General features: G+C 46.0%; 1 protein-coding gene across 7 annotated transcripts in view; it reads right to left on the reverse strand.

The window, feature by feature from the left end:
* PIK3CD (phosphatidylinositol-4,5-bisphosphate 3-kinase catalytic subunit delta) overlaps positions 1-21,426 on the reverse strand; it is a 59,250-nt gene extending 37,824 nt beyond the window's left edge. For 2 of the 7 annotated variants that reach the window (XM_075603574.1, XM_075603570.1), the window contains exon 1: positions 21,166-21,426. The gene's annotated coding sequence lies outside the window, so the exon portion shown is untranslated. Of the gene's footprint in view, positions 1-3,178; positions 3,955-4,000; positions 4,981-5,025; positions 5,125-14,179; positions 14,386-21,165 lie in introns of those variants that run through there. The other 5 variants (XM_075603571.1, XM_075603572.1, XM_075603573.1 and 2 more) reach the window with 5 other exon arrangements.
* Between the last annotated feature and the right edge of the window lie 562 nt (positions 21,427-21,988).

Below are 21,988 nucleotides of genomic sequence, written 5' to 3' on the forward strand. Positions count from 1 at the left end.
TTTTGTGTCATTTCCCCGATCAGGGTGGGGTTCTTTCTTTCGCGCCTCTCCCGGCCAAGTTTTTGCAAAAGCCTCTTCTGCACACAGCCCATGCGGTCTCCCAGGGAAGCGGGAGCCGCCATTTTGGATCACTCTGGAATCCACATTAGCAGCAGCGGTAATTTGGGTAGTTATCAGCGCCTGGCAATCAGATACTTCTTCAACATTCTCGCAAGTAATCACAATGTCCTCACAGCTATCTTCCAGGGTGGCACCCCGGGAATTTAGGCAGGACAAGAACGGCGCAGGCACAGCTTTCGCGCCACTCCACAGCAAACTGGCGAAAGTCATTTCTGTATTTTGTACCTCCGTGGTACACACACCACGTGCGCTTTCCCCATCAGGCAGGAGCCGCCATCTTGGACACTCTGCACCGCGCGGGACATCCTTACAGGTCGCCATCTTTACACTTCTGTTGCAATCGCACATGGTGCTCCTCTGCTGGGCAGTCGCCATTCCGATGCAATAAAGTATGCCAGTGCACCTCTACATGTATCTCATGTGTGTCTCTCTCAGATGTATGCACTACCTCAGGCTAGGCTAACTCACTCTCTGTGTATGCTGTACACGATCTCCTCCAGTATGTGCTCTGTGGTTAGTAGTCTGGTTACTGGCTAGAGTACTCTGGCTTCTCCATGCAGTACTTAGGGCGTCACCTACTGTTGGCTACACCTAGCGCAGACCCTCCCAGGAGTTCCTGACCCGCGTTAACCAGGCTATCCCATGAGCATGGCGTCCTACGACTAGCTGCCTCAAGGTGACTAGAACAGCAATAGCCCTGTCTCCAGATCTACCTTACTCCATTCCAGGGGGTGCTTTGAGAGTGACCATGGTACTCCTGACTACCCCTAGGCTTCCTTCCATTCTGCAGCACATTACTGGTAGCATACATTTCCTTTCTCATTAGCCCAGCTATAGCCTGTCCTGATGATCTTAGCAGCGCCTCTAATTGTAACGGTGTTTCCCTGGGCCCCTCTCATACTGACCCCTAAGTGAGGAAACTGCCCCCAGTTACATGTCATGTCGTGTGGTGCACCTGCTGGCTGACAGAACTCCTGAGTCTCCCGCTTGATGGTATTGGGGATTTCACCAGGACTGGCTCGTGAGGTAGTGCTGAGATCGTACTCACAGTTGGTACAGCGCCTCCATCTCTTCCAGGTCCCCACAACAGCAGGGAGGAGTCTCTGGAAGAGAAACCCTGGGTGCAGCTTCTCCCTGATTAACTCCAGTCTCAGGCAAGAAGGTTCTTTGAATCAAGGGCATCTTTATTAACATCTTCCATGGCAGACTGCCCATCATAGCGGCCGGTCTCTAGCCGCACATGTTCAAGGTTGCCCACCTCCAGGAAGTCTCTGACTCTCCAATAGAGAAAGGGGAATAGTCTGTATCTTCTCCCCTAAGGGAGGGCCACAATCTGTGCCAGAGCCCTGGCACAGTGTGGGGTCAGATTGTCACACTCTGCAACTCCTCACTGACTGACAGACTTGAACTGACACTTGCACAAGACACCCTAACTTTAGGAAGTGATGCGTATTATATAGCTCCAGGAGGCACCACCCCTATGTCACTGTAAGTGGACACAGAGCAAGCTGTCACTTCCTTTGCTACATATTACACCTTACAGGGGATGAGGGCAAAACCTCATGATTACTCCTGGCAAACCTGCCCTCTTAACAGGGTTTACTGCACAGGAGGAGAGAGGCATGTAACCCCAAAATTACACTGGGCTACATATATACATACACATATATACATATACATATAGCAACTGTAAATATTCCTGTATATTCATTTGCATGTCTTAGACAGGTCTGCAACCCTGTCTTTTACCATTATCACCCAGCACACAGCACTTTCACTGCAGCAAGGGATTCTGGGAAATGACATGCAAATGAGCACACAGTGCCACCTTTTATCTCATGCTCACATTACATGAGCAAACCTTAGCCAATGCATGCTGCTTTAAACACAGCTTTTAAGCAAGGGCTTGGGAGATGCAAAGTCAGTAAACCCACTCACAGACATGTCTAAGACATGCAAATGAATATACAGGAATATTTACAGTTGCTTTATGCTTTACTGTGGAGGGTTTTAGTCACTTTTTTCACCCACCATAACCTTAATAAATGTGGTGATTACACACACACACACACACACACACACACACGCACACACACGCACACACACGCACACACACGCACACACACGCACACACACGCACACACACGCACACACACGCACACACACATTACCTTACAAGTGGGTTTTGGCAAAGCAATGACAGAAGCAGCAGACAGCCAAAGGGTCACTTTAAGACCGTTTGCGAGCAGCATTTAGTCTGTGGGTCGCCGGTTAAGAGTCCTGGTGTAAAGCAATGTCCTGGCACAAGCCCCTGTCCCAGAGATCTTTTTTGATGTTGGAGACAGTGAGAAATAAAGTAAACTCGTGCAAGGGCGTAAATAGGTGACACAGATAGAAACTGAGGTTGTACTCTTCAAAAGGCAATGGCATTACCACTACATCTTCCCATTTCCCTAAACCCCTCCAGACATTAATGCACACTTTTTGCAGGACAAATACAGCTGCTGGAACTACAACTGGGCTTCTGAAGAAACGTGTAATGTTCTGAACCCCTGTGAAAATGGACTTGCAGCAGTATATGTAAACCCCCCATGTCTGCTGAGGTGTATCTGCCAGACAGCTCTCTGCCAGGGCCAGCACTGGGCTCCAGGAAAGGAGATTCCACACTGTCAGTGTAATGCAACAAGAGATCATACAAGGAGAGAAGCCATCAGCACTGCTGCAGTGTCCAGCCTCACATGGTTACTTCCTGTTTGCTCCTTCAAACAGGTCCCTCCAGAAACCCAATGCAGCAGCAGCAGCAACACACACACTGTGGCGTCAGATTACAGAGCTGCACTGAACACATTAACCCACTTAATGTCCAAAACGGCTGGTCACACCCTCCCCCTGTATAAGGAACGACATCTGTGTCGTTATCATATATAGTACTAAAGTGATAAAGGCAAAATGAACAATCCTAACAAGTAAACCGGACCACCACAGAAAAAGGACAAGAACATAAGTTGGTCTCTTCCTTGTGTCTGCATCTTTCCCTTGCATTCCCATGTGCGCTTACCTGCTGCCAGCAAAGACCCATTGATGGATGTCTGTGGGATCTTGAAACTGCTGAAGCAGAGTGGCAGTCTTTTCCAGTTTATTCCCTACCAGGACTACCGGTCCCCTATATGAAGTGTAATCTCCTTCACCTTTCGGTCATATGTGGCCTTAGCTTCTCATAGCAGATGGGCTATGCTATACATAAGACAAAGCAAGTAAGGTCTTGCAAGTTACTGATGCAGCTGTCCACGTCATGTTTTCCCCAGAGATTGAGGGTCTACATCAACTGGCAGGCGAGGATGATGACTAAACATCAGGTAGTAAGGGGTGTAGCTGGTGGACTCATGCCTGGTGACATTATAGGCATGCATCAGTGTTTCCAAATGCTCCTTCCAGTTGTCCATACACAACAGGTCTAGCAAGGTACAGTTCAATCGCTTGATCATACCATTCCCCTGGAGGCATGAAATAGTGGTGTGGCTAGGGGCAATACCCAGGAGCTTGCACAATTGTTCAATAGTGGCACTCTCAACTTTTTTACCCTAGCTGGAGTGCAAATCGGTCCAGAAGCCTATAGTGTAAGAAGAAACTCTTCTAGAGTATCCTGGCTACAGTGGCAGCCATTTGGTCACAAGTAGGGAACTCTTGGGCGTACCTTTTGAAATGGTCAGTAATGACCAAGATGTTCTTGATGCCCCCACGGCAAGGATCCACAATCAGAAAGTCGATGCAGACCAGTTTGAATACATACAAGTGGTGCTCTGGTCCAATTCCAGCTTTTTTTCCCCCAGAAGCAGCAACTTCCACATAACTCACAGTACTATGCCACCATAGCACTCACCTGGGGCCAAAAGAATAGTGTCCTCAGTAGGTCTAAGGTGCAGTCGGCTTCCAAGTGTCATCATGTAGCAAGGTGAAGGACAGATTTCTGAGGGGTGCCGGGAGCACTAGTTGGCATAAAAGACAATTTTTCACCTCTAGCCGGTCCCCTTTCCCAATACCCCCCTTTTTACTTATATACGGTCATGTCTCTGCCATGAATAATATTTGGCAACACTTTACCAAAAAGCAAATTGATCCTGTGGTTGGTCATTAGTTCTGTTCTAGCACGCAGAGCCTTGCCACCAGTCTGTAGCTCTATTGCTCAGGAGAGATGGGTGCTTGTGTTTTCTCATCCAATAGCTTTATACCCTTCTGCCAATTGCTGAACACTGGGGTGCAGGTCCAGAGGCATCTGCAGCATTAGATTTTCCTGGCTTATACTGGATTGCAAAATGAAGGGCGCCAACTGGGAGGCCCATTGCTGTCAAGTCGCATCCAGTCCCTTTAGTCCGAGTGCAGGGTGGATGCTACGCGCCGTGCGCACGCACGTCCGTCACAATTTCGGGTTGTTCGGTGGGAGTTTTCAAACTCCACCGCCGGCAAAGTGCAGCGTTGACGCTGCTACATTTTGCCGCTACAACCCAACATTATATTTCGGGCTACAGTCGCGTCACGTGAGCTGGTTCACGCGAGGTAAGGAGGGGGGAGCGCACCAAGGAGGAGAGCAGGCACGGAGGGGGGGGGGGGGGCAGCAAAAAAAGTTTGCGCGCCCCTGTGCTAGAGGGCGCTAAATCAGCATGTGGGATCTGTGTTAAGGAGCTAGCAAGTATGTATTTGTTTTCTGCTATGATGGTACTCTGCATCATTATGCTGTGCAGAAGGTTTCTCACAGGAGTGGACGGATATATTATGGACTTCCCTCTTCTTGCAAGTATGAAACGCCTCTAAAAAGGCCAGGACCTCCTAGGATGAAAATGAGCTAATGGCACAGGCATGTTTAATAATAATAATAATAATAATTCAGAGAAGAATAAATATTTTTACTTTTACAATATCTCCCTAGTAGCCAAAAATGTTGCAGTGTCTTTTATAATCATTATCTCATCTCCACTGTGATGCAGGTTAAACAGCAGTTAAATTGACCTAAAGAGAAAAAAAAACAAAGCCAACTTATTTTTACGCAAGAAGCAAATAAGTCAAATGTTGACAGTAAGGCTGATTGCATCTTCCTTAGAAAACAATAGAGACAGAGAAGTGGTTTAAATAAAATAAAACACTCCCACTATGTAGAGTGCCGTGTATGAAATTCCCTCCTGCGCCGTTTCCGACAAACTGATCTACATAAGCCAAATTAAATGTTCATTAACAAGTAACGATCAGGCTGGGAATATACAGTTGGTCACACATAAGATGTCGGCCCTCCCTCTAGATCAGCGCCACACTCAGCATTCCTAACCACTTCAGTGCTGAGGGGGTAGATCTTTTGTGCTCTACAGTAGGGATGTGGCCATCTCCAGTCTGCAGGTCAGTTAGGCCCCGCTCACACAGCGCGCTACACGGGGCCCCCCCCTCTCTGTGTATACCCCGCCTCTCAGTGCGGACCCCCCCTCTGTGTACACACACACACACAGCCACTCTGCGCCCGTGACACTGCGCCGCCCCGCCCCCCACATGTTGGACCATTCCGTCTGCTGGGGATGATCACACATCGGCCAGCAGACGGAGGCGCGGAGACGCGCACGCAGCGTCGCGAAGCCTGCAGTGTGAACGCGGCCTTAGGTGGCTCAATCAGTAACTCAGTCGAAGACTGAGCCACCTGTGCTGAAGCAGGGAGATATCCTGAAAACCTGACCTGTTGGTGGCCCTTGAGGACTGGAGTCAGCCATCCCTGCTCTACTGTCTTGGACAGTCAATGCAAAAAAAAATACATAGACTTGAAGACTTGGGAGGAGAGCAGGAAACCGGGGTGGGGGATTCCCTGCAGCACCAGTCAGTGTGGGGGAATAGGTAGGCCGTGACTCATGGGATTCATGATCTCATCTTTACAAAAACATCAAATACATTCACTGTGCAAAGGATTTGAAAGACATGTGCATTCTGCTTTATGCCAATGACGAGAAACAGGAATCTGTCCTTACCAGAAGTGGAATTGAGGGGGGGGGGGGTTGTTGCGGGGTCTGTGCGTGTCTCTCTAACACACACACACACACACACACACACACACACACATATAAAATACTAAGGAGAAAGACTGAATTTTTAGGAGACAGCGTTTTGATTCATGAGAGGGGGGCAGGGGGGGTTCATCTAACCACCCAAAGGGCAGCTCTGTGCCACATTGTGCGTCTATGACACGCTTACAGAAACACACACACACACACACACACACACACACACTGAGACCCACTCCTCCCACCTCCCTAGCCACAGTGTGATAGGAGCATGGGGATCACTCCGACTCGCTCCTGCCCCCAAGCACCTGTGCCGCCCGCTCTCTGCTCCAACCCCACCACCTCCCACACTGTAGGTAAGTGCACCTGCAACGCAGCATCGGGAACAAACGAGTGCTGTGGGAGTGCTATTGCCGGTGGGGGAGTGCTATTGCCGGTGTGGGAGTGCTATTGCCGGTGTGGGAGTGCTATTGCCGGTGGGGGAGTGCTATTCTGGGGCAGTGCTATTGCCGGTGGCAGCAGTGACTGACCGGCCAGTCAGTGCACAGCTGAATGTGAGAATGAATCAGTTTACAAGTGCACAGGCTCCTGGAAATCACAGCTACTTTGGGGGGCCTGGCCTTAAAAATAAAAGGCACAATACTTATTTATATTAAAAAAAAAAAAGGGTATCAACCGCAAGCCAGGTATCTAAGGCACTGTAACTTTAAGCCCATTACAGCGCTGTTTGCACAACATATGTGCTCAGCCGTGGAACTGAAGCTGACAGTTGGGGCTGTTTCTGTGTTCCAGGCTATGAGTCACAGAGCTGGGTGAAGGAAGAGGCAGAGAGGTGTTGAAGGGAGTTTGACCAAAGCACAATTGACAATGTATAATTAGTTAGTAATTGCTACATAGTGATTATCTTCTGCATTTGACAGGTTTGTGTTTGCTTTAGTTTTGTTTCCAAACCATTACTATTATTGGTGCACGCCTGTATGTTTACAGATCGGTACTGGGAGGTATTCTACACTGGAATGCAAGATCACGTTAGAAGGAAGTCCAGGCACATTTTTGAAACCGAAGTGTGGGGGGTGGGGAGGGAAGATCTGGCTTTCTAATACTGTACCTTCGATCAGGGGCACTCAACTCCAGTCCTCAAGCCTCCCCCAACAGGTCAGGTTTTCAGAAAATCCCTGCTTCAGCACAGGTGGCTCACTGATTCAGTACAGGTGGCTCAATCAGTGAGCCACCTGTGCTGAAGCAGGGTTATCCTAAAAAACATGGCCTGTTGGGGAGGAGAGCCTTGAGCACGCCTGCTTTCGTGTGCCCGAGAACCCCCAGAAGCCTTTATGATTTTTTTTGTCAGTGTTAAACAATGATTTTTCCGAAAACCTAGCTTCCAAGGTTACCATGGTAACCTTTAGACCAGGGGTGCGCAAACTTTTCTCCCTGCGCTCCCCTACCATCTCTCCCCCCCCCCTTACCTTGTCTCCAGCGTCAAATGACGCTGCGTGGTCATGCGACGTCGCGTTGCCATTGACGCTGCGTGGTCATGCGACGTTGCGTTGCCATAGCGACATGCCGTCGGAGACAAGGTAAACCAAGTGATTTCAAATGGATTCCTCCTCCCCCCCCCCTCCCCCTCCCGTGTGTATAGAAGGATGGATACAAATAAACCAAAATGTATCAGTGCCACCTTTTTTTGCTGCTAGTAAAACATGCACAATTGATGGGATAGAAGGAGAACTCTGATCCAAGCGCCCCAAAATCATAGGGATATCACCTTGTAGGGAAAGAGATCTAGCTACATTTGTAAACGTAATACACCCGCCATAACTTATGTGTGGCTCAAACGTAAGACAGAATTTGGTTCCAGAAAACGTTGCAGCTTTCCCATAAATGGTGAAGCACAAAGAGTGGCCTCTTCTCTCTGGCAACTAAATGTGCAATCCCACAGTAGGCCAGTTCAATTTCTCAGGGGCCTCTAAATGAGGAAGTGTTTGTCAATCAAGTGTTTTCTTTACCCTTATCCCAGCCCTGTCCTCATCAGAAAGCCAATAACGTTTAAGGGGAGAGGGGACTCTGGCTGTGCAAGCACTACAGTGACATACACAAGGGAGAAGCCAGAGGAACTCCGACCCTTCCCAAATCTTTATTTTTTACAATCTGCACACCGACAAGTGATTAGCTAAGCTGACGATCAATCCGTTCTGTTGTAATCGATCGCTGAAGATTCGGCTCGGGGGTTGTTTTATAAAATCACTGTTAGGGCTGCAGAAGATTACCCAAGATGCACAGTTCTGCGTGGAAGATCATGTGACCAGGCAGGCACTAGATACAATTGGTGCACTGCTAGAGAGAGGGCAGGGCTCAAGAGCCAGAGCCTGTCTCAGAAGAGGAAGGGGATGTGACTTTCTAAATGGTTGCTATAGAAACAAAAATGATTGTTACATTAAAATACATTTTAAAAAGTCCTTAAAATTGTTTTTTTTTTTTTTTTTTTTTATAAATGCTACAAGTATTTTCTCATAGTACAGAACTGATTTATTATTACAACAACAACAACACACACATGTAGGATATTGCTTGAACTGCAGCGAGATGAAGTTAGGCTAAGGCCCCGCTCCCTCAGTCAGCGCGCCAGCACTGCAGACAGGCGGGGCACTGATAGACACAGACCGCGATATGCGGTCTGTAGGGAGCTGGAGCCGGAGCGGGATCTGATCATGGTGCCGTCCACCCCCCCCCCCCCACACACACACACACACACTTTAACCTGCAGCTCCTTCCCTGCTCCCCGCCCAAGGCGCCTCCCATCTAGCTCCTTCCCTCCCCTCCTCCCCATTGGCTGACTCGCGTACCATGTGACGAGTCGCCGCACGGGAACACAATTCTCTGGTATCCCCTGCTGGCTGACGCGTCACAGTACGTAGTCAGTTGGCAGTGAGGAGGGACTGGGACTGAATTGTGAAGCTAAACAGCAACAGTGAGTTGCGCTCACGCGGCCGCCCGCGCCACCGGGCGCAGCGGGTCCCAGCCCTTAGGCAAGAACTTACTTCTGCATAAAGTTGAAATGTAGGCTCGGTCAGATCTTAGAGTAAGCAACAGGAACAAGTTCCAAGAGTCGGTGCTCAGTATGCAAAGGGCACATATAGCTCAATAAAGTCCTGAAAGGTATTCTGAGTTAGGTTGTAGATAAACTATAACGAGGCCTTGTGAGCAATATATTCTCCTATCTGGGGACATGAAATGTAAAGTTCCATGGTTAAATGTCAGACCAACTTCTGGTAAGTAGACAGTCCTCTATAAGTATACCACTGGAAAAATAGTCACCCTGGAGTAGCACTCATAATGGTCAACATCGTCGAATCCACATAAATTGGAAGGAAAGAGTACTCACAGTCTGTAGGCAGTTTATCCAGTTGCGTGCATCACGCTGGATGATTGTGAATATCTTCTCTGCTGATCTGTCAGATCTTAAATTGCAATTCTCTAAACTCTCTTTTATATATAGCTAGTATACTGCAGTTGACAAATGCGATACCTTTGCAGATAAGAGTAATATTGTCTAAAATCGCAACCCTCCTTTTATATCTTATAGGAAAATAAGCTATTCACTTTTACCTCAGATTCAGCCAAGGGAGCAGAGATGAGCCACCTGAAAAATGCCATGGACTTCGCAAGTGTCACCGGGGAGCCAACAGATAAATCATTAAATCAATGAAAGAGCAAATATATAGTTGTAGGAAAGCGGAAAACTTTTTATTTTCGGGATATTTAATTTTTCATTTTAAAATTGTTGGAAATAGAAGAAACATGTATTTAAATGTAAGCGATCCCTAAGAAAAGTCTAAATCTCCATCCTTCTCCATAGTCTAAATAGTGGCTCTGTATTACCGGCTTTCCAAATAGGTAAATAAAGTGAGATATGTACAAATACATCTCACTTTGGCCCATTCTTAACAGTATCCCATAGCGAAATATTAGAAGTTATCCACCGAGGTAGAGAAAGTGGTTTTAGATGCCAACTATAGGAAAGGGTTCTAAGGAAAGCAAACCGATTCAAGAGAAGCGTTAGCATGAGAGCGATGATCAGAACTGCATGTTAGAATTGACCATCCACGTTTGGAAAGTTGTTCCCCTGGTCCCTATGCATTTGGACACCTCTTAAGATAGAAACAAATTTAGCACGATGGTTCCGGAGATCAAGGAGCGGGTTTGTCTATGTATGGATACAATTCCCTGATCCCATCACACAACCCTCAAGCTCCCACTTCATCTTGGTCGCTCTGAAAATCCAATTTGGAACATTAGCAAATATACAGGAGCAGCCAAAGTTCTCCCAGATCAGTGTTTGGGGCGCGAGTACAATGTCCCACAAACACGCAGCGTTAGAGGCTCTCGCTGGATCACTTCAGGACCTCAGAGGCAATGAAACTATAATGGGTGCAGTTGTTGTTTTAGTAGGGGATCCGTCATTAAGAAACTAAAACACTGAATTATCCATTTATACAGCTCAGTATGTTTTGGTTTCTTAGAAATTCCGAGTAATGCCGGGTACTTTCCCCTAGTATTTCATATGCAAGGCTGGATTTAAGTCATTTGCATTAGGAAAATTCAAGCCTCCTTTTTTGTTTAACCCATTGGGTGCCCCATGATGCAGCTACCATGTCTTGAGGTCTGACATGCCGCAGGTCTCATGAGGAGTGGCCACCAATAGGTCAGGTTTTAAGGATATTCATAGCACCAGTGGCGCTCAGTCACCTGTGCTGCAGAAGGGATATCTTTAAAACCTGGCCTGTTGGTGGCTGGAGTTGACCACTACTGCACTAAGTGGGTACGTGATGGGCTTTTTGCTTGTTTGCCAGGGGAGATCACGTTCAGCGCAAACGTATGCGCAAGCCCGTGGCCATAGTAAGCACGATGGCACGAGCACCGGACAAAAGCCTGTAAGGCAATGCGAACGTCCATAGAGCGCGCAAACAATTTTTCGCGAGACAAAATCTTTTGAGTTGGTCTCGTGACGGCAGAGTCAGGTGCGGGGTTCAGCCAATGAGGGCGAACAGCTCACATGACGTCACGGGCATGCCCCCAAACATGGAATTGGAGCTGCCCTTGTCGCGGCCCCTCCTCCATCCCCCACAGGCCACGGATCGGCTGTGTGCTGCAGGCGCGCGTGACATCACACACTCAATCGCGCCTAGTATGTACGCGGCCGAATGAAAGAGGACTCCTCTGTTCGCATCATCAGTAATGTCACGATCATGTGATTGCTATCGTGACGTGCCAGAGGCGTTTTAGCCCTCTGGTGTTGTGGCAATTCTGGCACTCAAAGAATTCATAGATGATTGGTGATTAAACAAAAGCAACAGACAAGTAGAAAACAAGTGTAAAAAAAACCCCCAATATTTAAAACTTGCAATGCCTATAGTAACTAAATGATTTTCCGTGTTCATAATTAGACCCTAAGCACAGAGAAACGTACTGAATTTTACCCAGGAAGCATATAAAGAGGCAATTCAAGTGGGCGATTTTTGTAGTGAATTTTTCTCTTTTTTTTTTTGTAACATAGAATTGAAGCAGGGGGGGTCTCCAGAGCTGAATCCCGTTAATTTCAGCTCCGTGGAACCCCCTGCTTCTGGAGATACTTACCTCCGTATGGGCCCGCCAGCTGGGGTTCACGTAATGGCCGATTTGCAAAGCTCCCGCGTCCTGCGGGCCAATAGAAAGAAGTGACGTCCTGTGGTGCAGCTTCCTATTGGCTCACGTGACACTGAAGCAGGAGATACCAGCACCCCTTTCAGCGGTCTGGATCTCTAGAAGCTGAAAATTAACGGGGTTCAGCTCTGGAGACCACCTGCTTCAATCCTATGTTTAAAAATAAATCGCCCGCTTGTATTGCACTTTTAAGGATAATCGAATCTTTCTAGGGGAGACGACTTCATTGAGACATTGTATATACACGCTTTTTTTGTTGCCAATTAGAGAACTGCCTCTTAAAAAAGAAAAAAGAAGTGGTTTGATGCTTTGGTTACAGTAGGCAGGATTAAAAGGAGAAAGCCAAGCAATATCCTACAGGTCTGTTTTTAAATAAATCAGTTCTGTAGTACTGTATTAGATAAAATCGACTACCTTAAAAAAAAAAAAAATATATATATATATATATATATATATATATATATATATATTAATTAATTCAACTCATAATGCAATTTTTAATATACTGATAATACTTTGATTTCTTTTGGTTTTAAACATTCTCCCCCCCCCCCCCCCCCCCCCCCCCCCCCAGCAGTGCAAGATCCTTGTAACACTTTCCTGTTTGTGATAATGTGTTGCCAATAATCCTAGCAGTTTGATCTGAAAACTGTAACAATAGATCATATTACCCCAGTAATATAAGGATACATTGTAGCTGCTGAGTTACACTGACTGAAGGATTGATTGAAATCGAAAAAGCAGCCATTTACTGACCCCTGGGACGCAGGATTTTGCTGATCGATCACGGGAGAACCAATCGATCGGCAGCTTAGGCAATTCATTTTCAATAAAAAGGTAATTAATTAAAGGATAGAAAAATTATATATATATATATATATATATATATATATATATATATATATATATATTTTTTTTTTTTTTTTTTAAAGCTTCTTGGATTGCTTCTTTAAAATATACCCACTGGGGTAATATGTTTTAGACCATTTGACTTTTGAGGTGCACGCCAAAGATGAACCCCACATGTTTAATGATCTAAAGCAGATACAGAGATTGGTAAACACTATATATTCACAATGGTGGTAGTCAGTGGCTGAATAGTGTTCTTACGTGGGATATACTGTGCAGAGAGCATACTTTTTCTGGCTTACAAATCTACACTTCAACATCCTTTTTAAAGCAAGAGAGGGTTTATTTTTAAAAGCAGGTCCTCTCCTCTTTCCGTTCTTAGAGCATAGAAATAGAAGCAACCGGTTCAAACCCTTTAGTGACAGAGTGATCTGTAATACGTGTCCTTGCCAGGCTGCACAAGACACTTTGGGAACCGAGAAAGTATCAATAAAAATCTAAAGATCTGGAGACCTTATTTTAATCCTTTTAAAAGAACCTGAGAGGGGGGAATATGGTCTCCTAAAGCCCAGTAAATCCTGCACCTCAACATATTCCCATTCAATGTCTCAAAAGATTTGATCAACTAAAATAGTCAGTGAAAAACAGAATCATTATAGTGATGCCTTTAATCTCTGGCTAGCTGACGGTTTCACGTATAAAATAAATTAAAAAAATTTTTTTTTTAAAGTACCAGGATTTCTGAGATTTTTATTCCCCAAATTAGGAAGCTCCCAAGGGTTACAAATGGAGAAGTCGCTTTGCCCCAAAAAATAACAATACTCCTTGATTCAGAAACTGCTTAAAAATACTAAGCCACAATTTATTTTACAGCATCTTGACTACTAGATAAGTCCTTTAAAGCTGCAGACCAAGCAAATATCCCACGTGGTTTTTGTAATAAATCAGTTCTATACTATGAAAAAATACTTGTAGCTTTTTTTTTTTTTTTTTTTTTTAACAATTCTGAATGACATTTTTTATATATTATAATGTAACAAGCAATTTTGTTTCTATAGCTACCATTTACAAAGTAACATCCCCCTTCCCCTTCTGAAACAGGCTCTGGCACACCCCTTTTTGAGCCCTGCCCTCTCTCTAGCAGTGCACCAATTGTATCTAGTGACTGCCTGGTCACATGATCTTCCCCACAGAACTTTGCATCCCCGGATTAGGGTGCCTGAATTGTAGGGCTCCTTGGCCAGGCCGGATCCTGGGTCAGCCTTGCCCCTAGTTTAATGTTTTCAGCTCTGCAAAAAACATTAATCTGAAATCCCTCCATTTCCCTTCCCTACACTGCGGCCCTAGACACGTGCGCCGCCAGAAAGTTAGCGGCGGCTTGTTGAAATAAAATCAGCGGCGGCATAAATCGTCGCACATTATTTAACCGTCGGGGGCAGTTTGTCGACGGCGTAATCGGTGCATTGTTTCATTCTTACCGGTTGCCGCCATCAGAAGCGTTTCATTAAACCCCGACTTCAAACGGACTTCAGACCCCAATTTTAAACCCTGACGGTGGTCACGTGTTGCAGACTGGTACGGGATTTGGTTGAGGCGGCAGCATGGGGGACACATTTGTTTTTGGGTGAGGGTCGGGTGGCCTGGTTCCCAGCCTAGGTCTCCCAAATTGGGCTCTACTTGTGAACTGGTAGAGAATGAAAAAGATATAAAACAAAAGCCCTGTATCATGTTAAGACAATTGAGGGGGGGGGGGGGGGGGGGAGAAGAGAGGGGTTTTACCTAATCAAACTCTTGTTGAACACAGGAACACCAGACAAAACAGAGAGTGGCCAGAGAAAGATTAAATCTCATTCCAAGTCTCTTGTCACCAAGTTTACTAACCAACTTTAAAACAGGGTTACAACTACGTGTGCAAGAAAAGTGGCAAATTTGGATAAATCTGTCAGATTTAACCTCTTAACCAAGTCACTGCCGTCGGTATACTTTGGTCAAAGGAAGTCACTTCAACTGCAGAGCAATGTTTCATTCGCTCCCTGTTCCTATCTACAGCACCAACAGAAAGATCCTCCGGGAGGGTAAGCTCACTCTAATTAACACTTTACCAATTAGCCCGGCCTTCATTTTCACTAAGACAACTTGTATGCAATTGTCCTGGAAACCTGTTCCATTGATAGCCCTCGAGGACTGAACTTGGGTATCCCCGTTCTACAATGATCGATTATTACCAGGGCACCATATAATGCCGAGGCACGGATCGGTGTATAGGAGCAGCGTTTAAGTCGCAATCCACGCTTTTTGGAGGGCGTCAAGACATCTCTTTCCCGCAGTTTGTGAATTTTCTTTCGCTTTTGAATGCTGATTCTTGGGCTTCAGGTAAAAAAATTTTTAATGAAATGTTATATATTCATGTTTTTGTAGGGTAAAAAATGTCAGAACCCTAAGCAAATAAACATTATTTATAGCTAAACCAGAATTAACAACTCCGTTTGAAAGAAAAATGTAGTAGAAAAGTATGCATCTACTTTCAGTAAGTATACAAGCCTCATTCCTAATACTTACGTAAATCACCATACACACTACATGTTGTTGGGTCCTGTAAGACCAGCTGCACCAAAGCAGAAAGTCTGTGTGTGAGAAACTGCATAGGTTAGAGCAGGTGTGCGCAAACTCTTCTCCCTACGCCCCCCTGCCTGCTTTCACCTCCTGCTCGGCTCTGGCGTCAAATGACGCCGCGGGGTCATTTGACGCGTCGCTGTTAAGGGAGTTACAGAGGCCTCGCGCGATCCCCGGCATTTCATTTAAATGCCTTCGGGGAAGCGCGTAGTCACTGTAACCCCGAACCACCCCACCCCTCTCAGAAAATCTCACGCCCACCCCCGTTTGTGCATTTCCATAGGAAATGCTTGGAAGTACATCCATCCAGCACGAGTAATGGTACTAGAGGGGTACCTATTTTGTGCAAAATGTTGGAGGATCTGAATCACTAGATGGAATTTCTTGTTAATCCCCCTCCAAAATACAATAACTCACTTCCCCTTGACCCAATGTGTGTGTATGTATTTTTCTATATATTCATCCCTTGATGAAGTGACCATAGTCACGAAACGCGTAGGATGGACGTTCTCTCACTACCCTGTAAGGATCATGTGCCAGGCTCCAACAGAGGATTCTTAGCTCCATCGGAGATCCAATCATCTCTGCATCACACAGGCATGCTCTTGGGAACCTCTGCAAGTCTGTAGGTACCACCAGCTGATCACCCCGACTCACTGCAGAAAGCTACCAGCAGCTGAAGTGGACGGCTAGCTTCAATCCCAAAAGCAACGCGGCACCTACGCCTACCTGCACATCGGTGGATACAGAGCACACCATACAAGAGCCCAGCTGAACCTCCAGCTAAAAACAGCTTATTTTCTACACCTTGAGAATTTTTAATCCTATATTTTGTTGTTGCTGATCTAGCACCTTGTATTACCATGAGGTAGATGTTTAGATGATAGATAGAGGTAGATATAGTCAAGGAGGATCACAAAAGTGATCAAATACCAGCACAGCACAATGGTTAAATGAAGAAAGGTTTATTTATTCAGTCCATCCTGCAGACATATCCTGACGTGTCGGTCCCCATAAGGACTTTCTTCAGGGTTCCCTGGGGACCAAAACGTTGTGTGATCCTCCTTGACTATTGCTATTTACCTTTACCTTGCACCACCTACCCCTTTACTGAGGATTTCTACCTAGTGTGTGCGGCCTTTATACAGACGTTTTATCTGATTATAAGACAATGGTTGTTTTCAATAAAGTTAAGTTGAAAAGTACATACACGCCTTATAAAAATCGGGCCTGCCCACTTTGCGAGCCAATCAACAGTCATATGTAGAAGTAAAAAGGGTAAAACGGAGACGGCTCCACCGTGGAGGCCTGAAGCAGCCATGTTGCTTGTGGCAAGAAGCTCAAACCGAGATAGACAGACAGGAGTGTGTGTAAACTTTTTTCTTTCCAGCTACTACTGAAATTAGGGGGTCGTCCTATAAATCTGGCACATACTAGATATAGAGATATATATAGAGATGAACAGAGCCAAGCGTAAATAAGTTGATCATCCAAATTATTATTACCAATAAAGTGGACTGCAGTAATAAAACCTTTGAGAACAACTGTTTTTTAAATGGCTTCTGAAAAAGGCCAGGTCACTCACACCCCGGGGGATCCCTTCATATGCGAGCTTTATAAATGCAGTTTTTTGGTTTGTTTGCGGAGCTGGCGGCGGGGTTTCAAAATGGCGGGTAATGTAGAGAGATGCTCAGCACTGTTATTACATCATAGGAATGTATGATCATTTTCAGGGGAGGAAAAAAAAAACCACGCTCTCTTAGGATGAGATGCTGGTTCAGAGATTCGTATGATAAGGGTAACTTGATGAACCTGTATTTTGTCTTTTAAATAAAAAAATAAAAAAATAAAAAAAAAATATATATATATATATATATATATATATATATATATATATATATATATATATATATACACAAATATAGCTGTATGCTCATCCGCATGTCTTAGGCAGGTCTGCAACCCCGCCTTTCCCCATTATCACCCAGCATACAGCACTTCCACTGCAGCAAGGGATTCTGGGAAATGACATGCAAATGAGCACACAGTGTCACTTTTTGCCTCAATAACCATTTTTAACATGGTTCCCTATAGGCTATATATATATATATATAATCAATAGATGACAGTAGTTGAATCGTGTATGCTTTACGCTGCATGACAAATGTAAAATCACCCATATATGACATGTTCGCACACCAAAATGTCTTAACCCCATCACTGCTAGAGACAAAACATTGACACCCTGGGACAAAAAAGGGGTTACAAATTAAGGAGCCGCTGCCTGTAGAAGGTACCCCATAAGCAACTCATTTGCGGATAGCATTGAAGTCGTATTTGAAGAATAGTAGATAAAAATACTGCTCAAGAAGAGGAAGAAACAACTGAAATGGTTACTGGAACACCCCTGAGACACGGAATTGAATATGGAAGAATAAATATGTCCACACTCCGATTTGGGACGGGCTGCAGAGTCAACATGCTTCAGGGCCAGCAGATGATGCCAAAGACACCAAATTTGCTCACGTAAGGAATTACGCAGCAGTGGATCAGGGAACGAAGTATAGACGGGACATTTCTGGAATGTGCACACGTGACACTGTTCCTTATTCCAAATGATATGCAACACAGTCATCAAAGTGTGTGATAAATCTATATGTATTATCCTTTATTTATAACACGCCAACATATTCCATAGCGTTGTGCAGTAGGGTTTGAGGGGGGGGGGGAAACAACCATAAACACAAACACACACACGAATGGAAGTGTTCTTCCAAGCAGTTATCACCAAGTCAATACTATTCTAAGGAATACTACTCCCCTCAAGACTAAATGTAAAAGGTTTACCCTCTTTGGTTCAGAATACTTAGGTCTAAGACGAAGAGTTTAGTTAACTTTTTTTTCACATTCACTGGCAAAGAATTGCGTCAATCTAAATTGATTATATTTGTGCTTATCTGGACATTGCCATATGTTACAAGTTTCATAAAGTGTGTAGCAATTTCCAAGAGGGTCTAGAACCCTGTACAACCTTTGTTGAATTTGGGGACACTTGGATCTTTTTTCCCCAGCTGAGAATATCCAAAGCTTGCCACCCTGGGCAAATTCCCTTTTGATTCTGCGTTTGTATTCTCCCAATTGATCATATTCACTGACTGTGTGACGAACATCGTGCTTTCTTCATACCAAACTCCAGGAATAGAAAGGCAGAGCCAAGCAAGACAGCGAGCAGCAGAGTGATGAGCAACCCTCAGTGGAGGAGGTGTTTTTGTTGCTGTGAGGAGCATGGAATGTGGATTGGTCACTGGTAGAAGTGTCAGTCAGAGATAGTTCTGACATACGGAATTAGGCAAGGAGGGGGGTTAGACACAGAATTAGCTTGCTAGTTAACAGAGTCCAAAAGTGGCTAGTGCAATGTCAACCAAGCACACTATTGGCCAAATAGGAAGAGCAGTGCCATTCATGAGGGACTATTGAAAGAAGAGAAAAGGCAGTGACTGGCAAGAGCCACTACCAACCAAGCAAGAAGGACGCTGTCAGACAAGTGGTCTACTGACCACCTAGGAATGAGAGTGGTAAATAAAAAGGCCGTATTGACCAAGTAAGAAAGACAATGCCAGATGAGCTGAGCTACCAGACAAGTGAGAAATGGAAGACAGATATTTGGTCGCGGCAACTCTACCGCTGGACAATCAGCCACCGGCCGTTTCGTCAATAAGGCAAGTACATTAAGGGGTTTTAGCGGTTAGGGTAGGAGGGTTAAGGATACAGGTTTGAGGGTAAGGGGTAGCGTTAGGACTGACCTTGGTGGCCGGCGATGAGATGTCCCTACGGCAAAGTGAGTAGCGGCTAAATGCCGGTGGTGATTTGGTCGCGGCAAAACAGACGTGACCAAATGTCCTAGATCGAGCGAGGAGTGCAGAGCCAACTCAGGGTAATTGGCCAATACCTTTTGTATCGGTTTGTGCTTGATTGTTCTTAAGTTGGTGTGTCATTCGGTTTATGTAAGTGATATGCTTCCGTTACCCCATTCTACCACGCTGCAAAATACGTTGGTGCCTTAAAACATAAACAATAATAAGTGGCAAAAGCACTGCCACCCAAGAAGGCTACTAGCCAAGTAACAAGAACACTGCCACCCAAGAAGGCTACTAGCCAAGTAACAAGAACACTGCCACCCAAGAAGGCTACTAGCCAAGTAACAAGAACACTGCCACCCAAGAAGGCTACTAGCCAAGTAACAAGAGCACTGCCACCCAACAAGGCTACTAGCCAAGTAACAAGAGCACTGCCACCCAACAAGGCTACTAGCCAAGTAACAAGAGCACTGCCACCCAACAAGGCTACTAGCCAAGTAACAAGAACACTGCCACCCAAGAAGGCTACTAGCCAAGTAACAAGAGCACTGCCACCCAACAAGGCTACCAGCCAAGTAACAAGAGCACTGTCACCCAACAAGGCTACTAGCCAAGTAACAAGAACACTGCCACCCAACAAGGCTACTAGCCAAGTAACAAGAGCACTGTCACCCAACAAGGCTACTAGCAAAGTAACAAGAACACTGCCACCCAAGAAGGCTACTAGCCAAGTAACAAGAGCACTGCCACCCAACAAGGCTACTAGCCAAGTAACAAGAGCACTGTCAGTCGAGTTGGGTAATTAACTGCACAGCAAGGGCACTCACTACCAGTCAAGAAAGCTACCAGCGAAGTAAGAAGGTCAGTGCCAGCCGAAGAGAGCAACTGACCAAGTGGTAAAGACACTACCAGTGCATAAGGTTACCAGCCAAGTAGGAATGGTAATACCAACTAAAAGGGCTTTGACCAACTAGTAAGGCAAGAAACAGGCTACTGGAAAAATAAGATGGGTCATTCCAGTCAAGGAGGGGTGTTGGAAGACTAGAATGGGCAGTGCCAGTCAACAGGCAGCTAAGGGGTGGTTGAAAGAGTAATTGATCAATACCTTTTTGTATCTGTTTGTCCTTAATTTGGTATGTCATTCTGTTTATGTAAATGGTATCCTTCCTTTCCCCATTGTAAGGTGCTGTGGAATACGTTGGCAACAGCACTGCCACCCAAGAAGGCTACTAGCCAAGTAACAAGAGCAGTGCCAGCCGAGGGCAACTGTCTGAGCAGCAAGGGCACTACCAGTCGGGAAGGCTTCCAGCCAAGGGCAGTGCCAGCCGAAAAGGGCAACTGGTCACATAGTAAGGGCACTGGCAGTCAAGAAAGTTACCAGACAAGGGCAGTGCCATTCGAGAAGGGGTAATTAACAAGTGGTAAGGACACTACCAGTCAAGTAGGAATGGTGATGCCAGCTGAAAGGGATTGTGGCCAACTAGGAAGGCAATAAAGGATCTACTGGCAAAGTAAGATGGGTTAGTGTCAGTCAAGGATGGGTGTTGGGAGATTATGGTGGGCAGTGCCAGTCAAGGATGGGTGTTGGGAGACTAGGGTGGGCAGTTCCAGTCAAGGATGGGTGTTGGGAGACTAGGGTGGGCAGTGCCAGTCAAGGATGGGTGTTGGGAGACTAGGGTGGGCAGTGCCAGTCAAGGATGGGTGTTGGGAGACTAGGGTGGGCAGTGCCAGTCAAGGATGGGTTTTGTGAGACTATGGTGGGCAGTGCCAGCCAAGGATGGGTGTTGGGAGACTAGCGTGGGCAGTTCCAGTCAAGGATGGGTGTTGGGAGACTAGGGTGGGCAGTTCCAGTCAAGGATGGGTGTTGGGAGACTAGGGTGGGCAGTGCCAGCCAATGGGTTATATTGGGATGGTTCCAGGTCAGTCGACAGAGAGGGAGCATAAATTACCAAACTAAAAAGCTGCCAATGACTGTTATACACAGGCTCTCTCACCTGCCCTCTCCCTGGCTCCGGTGCCGCGCTCCCCTCCGGTCCTCTGTCCGTGGCTGCCCGGCATGAACCCGGTAACCTCGGCTCTTGCTGGGGGCAGGAGGGGGGGGAAGGAATGTCACCTGCCGGGATATTATTTATCCGGTGCCGAGGCTCCTCTTCCGGTTCCCAGCCCAGCCCCCTCCCTCCCCGGTGCCCGCGCTCCACTCCCGGTGCAGGCCGGTGTCTGAGTGCCGAGCATTTCCCATCAATGGTGACAGAGACGGCGGTTAGGGGCGTGGCCAGGGCGCCTTGCGCCAATCACATCACAGCGTGTTGGAAAAATAGGCGGGGCTAGTTAGCAGTCGGGAAGGGGGGCGCTCAAAGTAGTGGACAGTCTGCGTTCCCGCGGGGTCCTAGCGCCTTGTCAGTTAACCCTTATGGTGCCAGAGGAAGAATTGAATACATGACATTGTATTCAGTCACTGAAGAATACCTTTGATGTCTCAAGTGTAATATTCTGAACCGATGCTAGCCTTGCACGCGTGGACATGTCACGTTATCTCCCTGTGAATGGGGCACCAATGAATAGATTGCAAACTCAGAGATAGCATTAGTTCTGTTTACAAAACATTCTATGTAAAGAATGATGATGTCATATTTTTTTCCCCCTCTGCTTTATGACTTCATAGATTTTTTTTTATATGTATGACTATAAATCAAGGACCCAACATTGACAAATGTTGTCCATAAGTATTTCTTATATACATATACATGATCCCCAAAGGGGTCGCAAAAAAAGTCCCTAATAATGTTCTCAGTCAAGGTAGGAACAATAGGGATAGGC

The sequence above is a fragment of the Ascaphus truei genome, chromosome 6, assembly GCF_040206685.1.
Source record: "Ascaphus truei isolate aAscTru1 chromosome 6, aAscTru1.hap1, whole genome shotgun sequence".
NCBI classification, from domain to species: domain Eukaryota; kingdom Metazoa; phylum Chordata; class Amphibia; order Anura; family Ascaphidae; genus Ascaphus; species Ascaphus truei.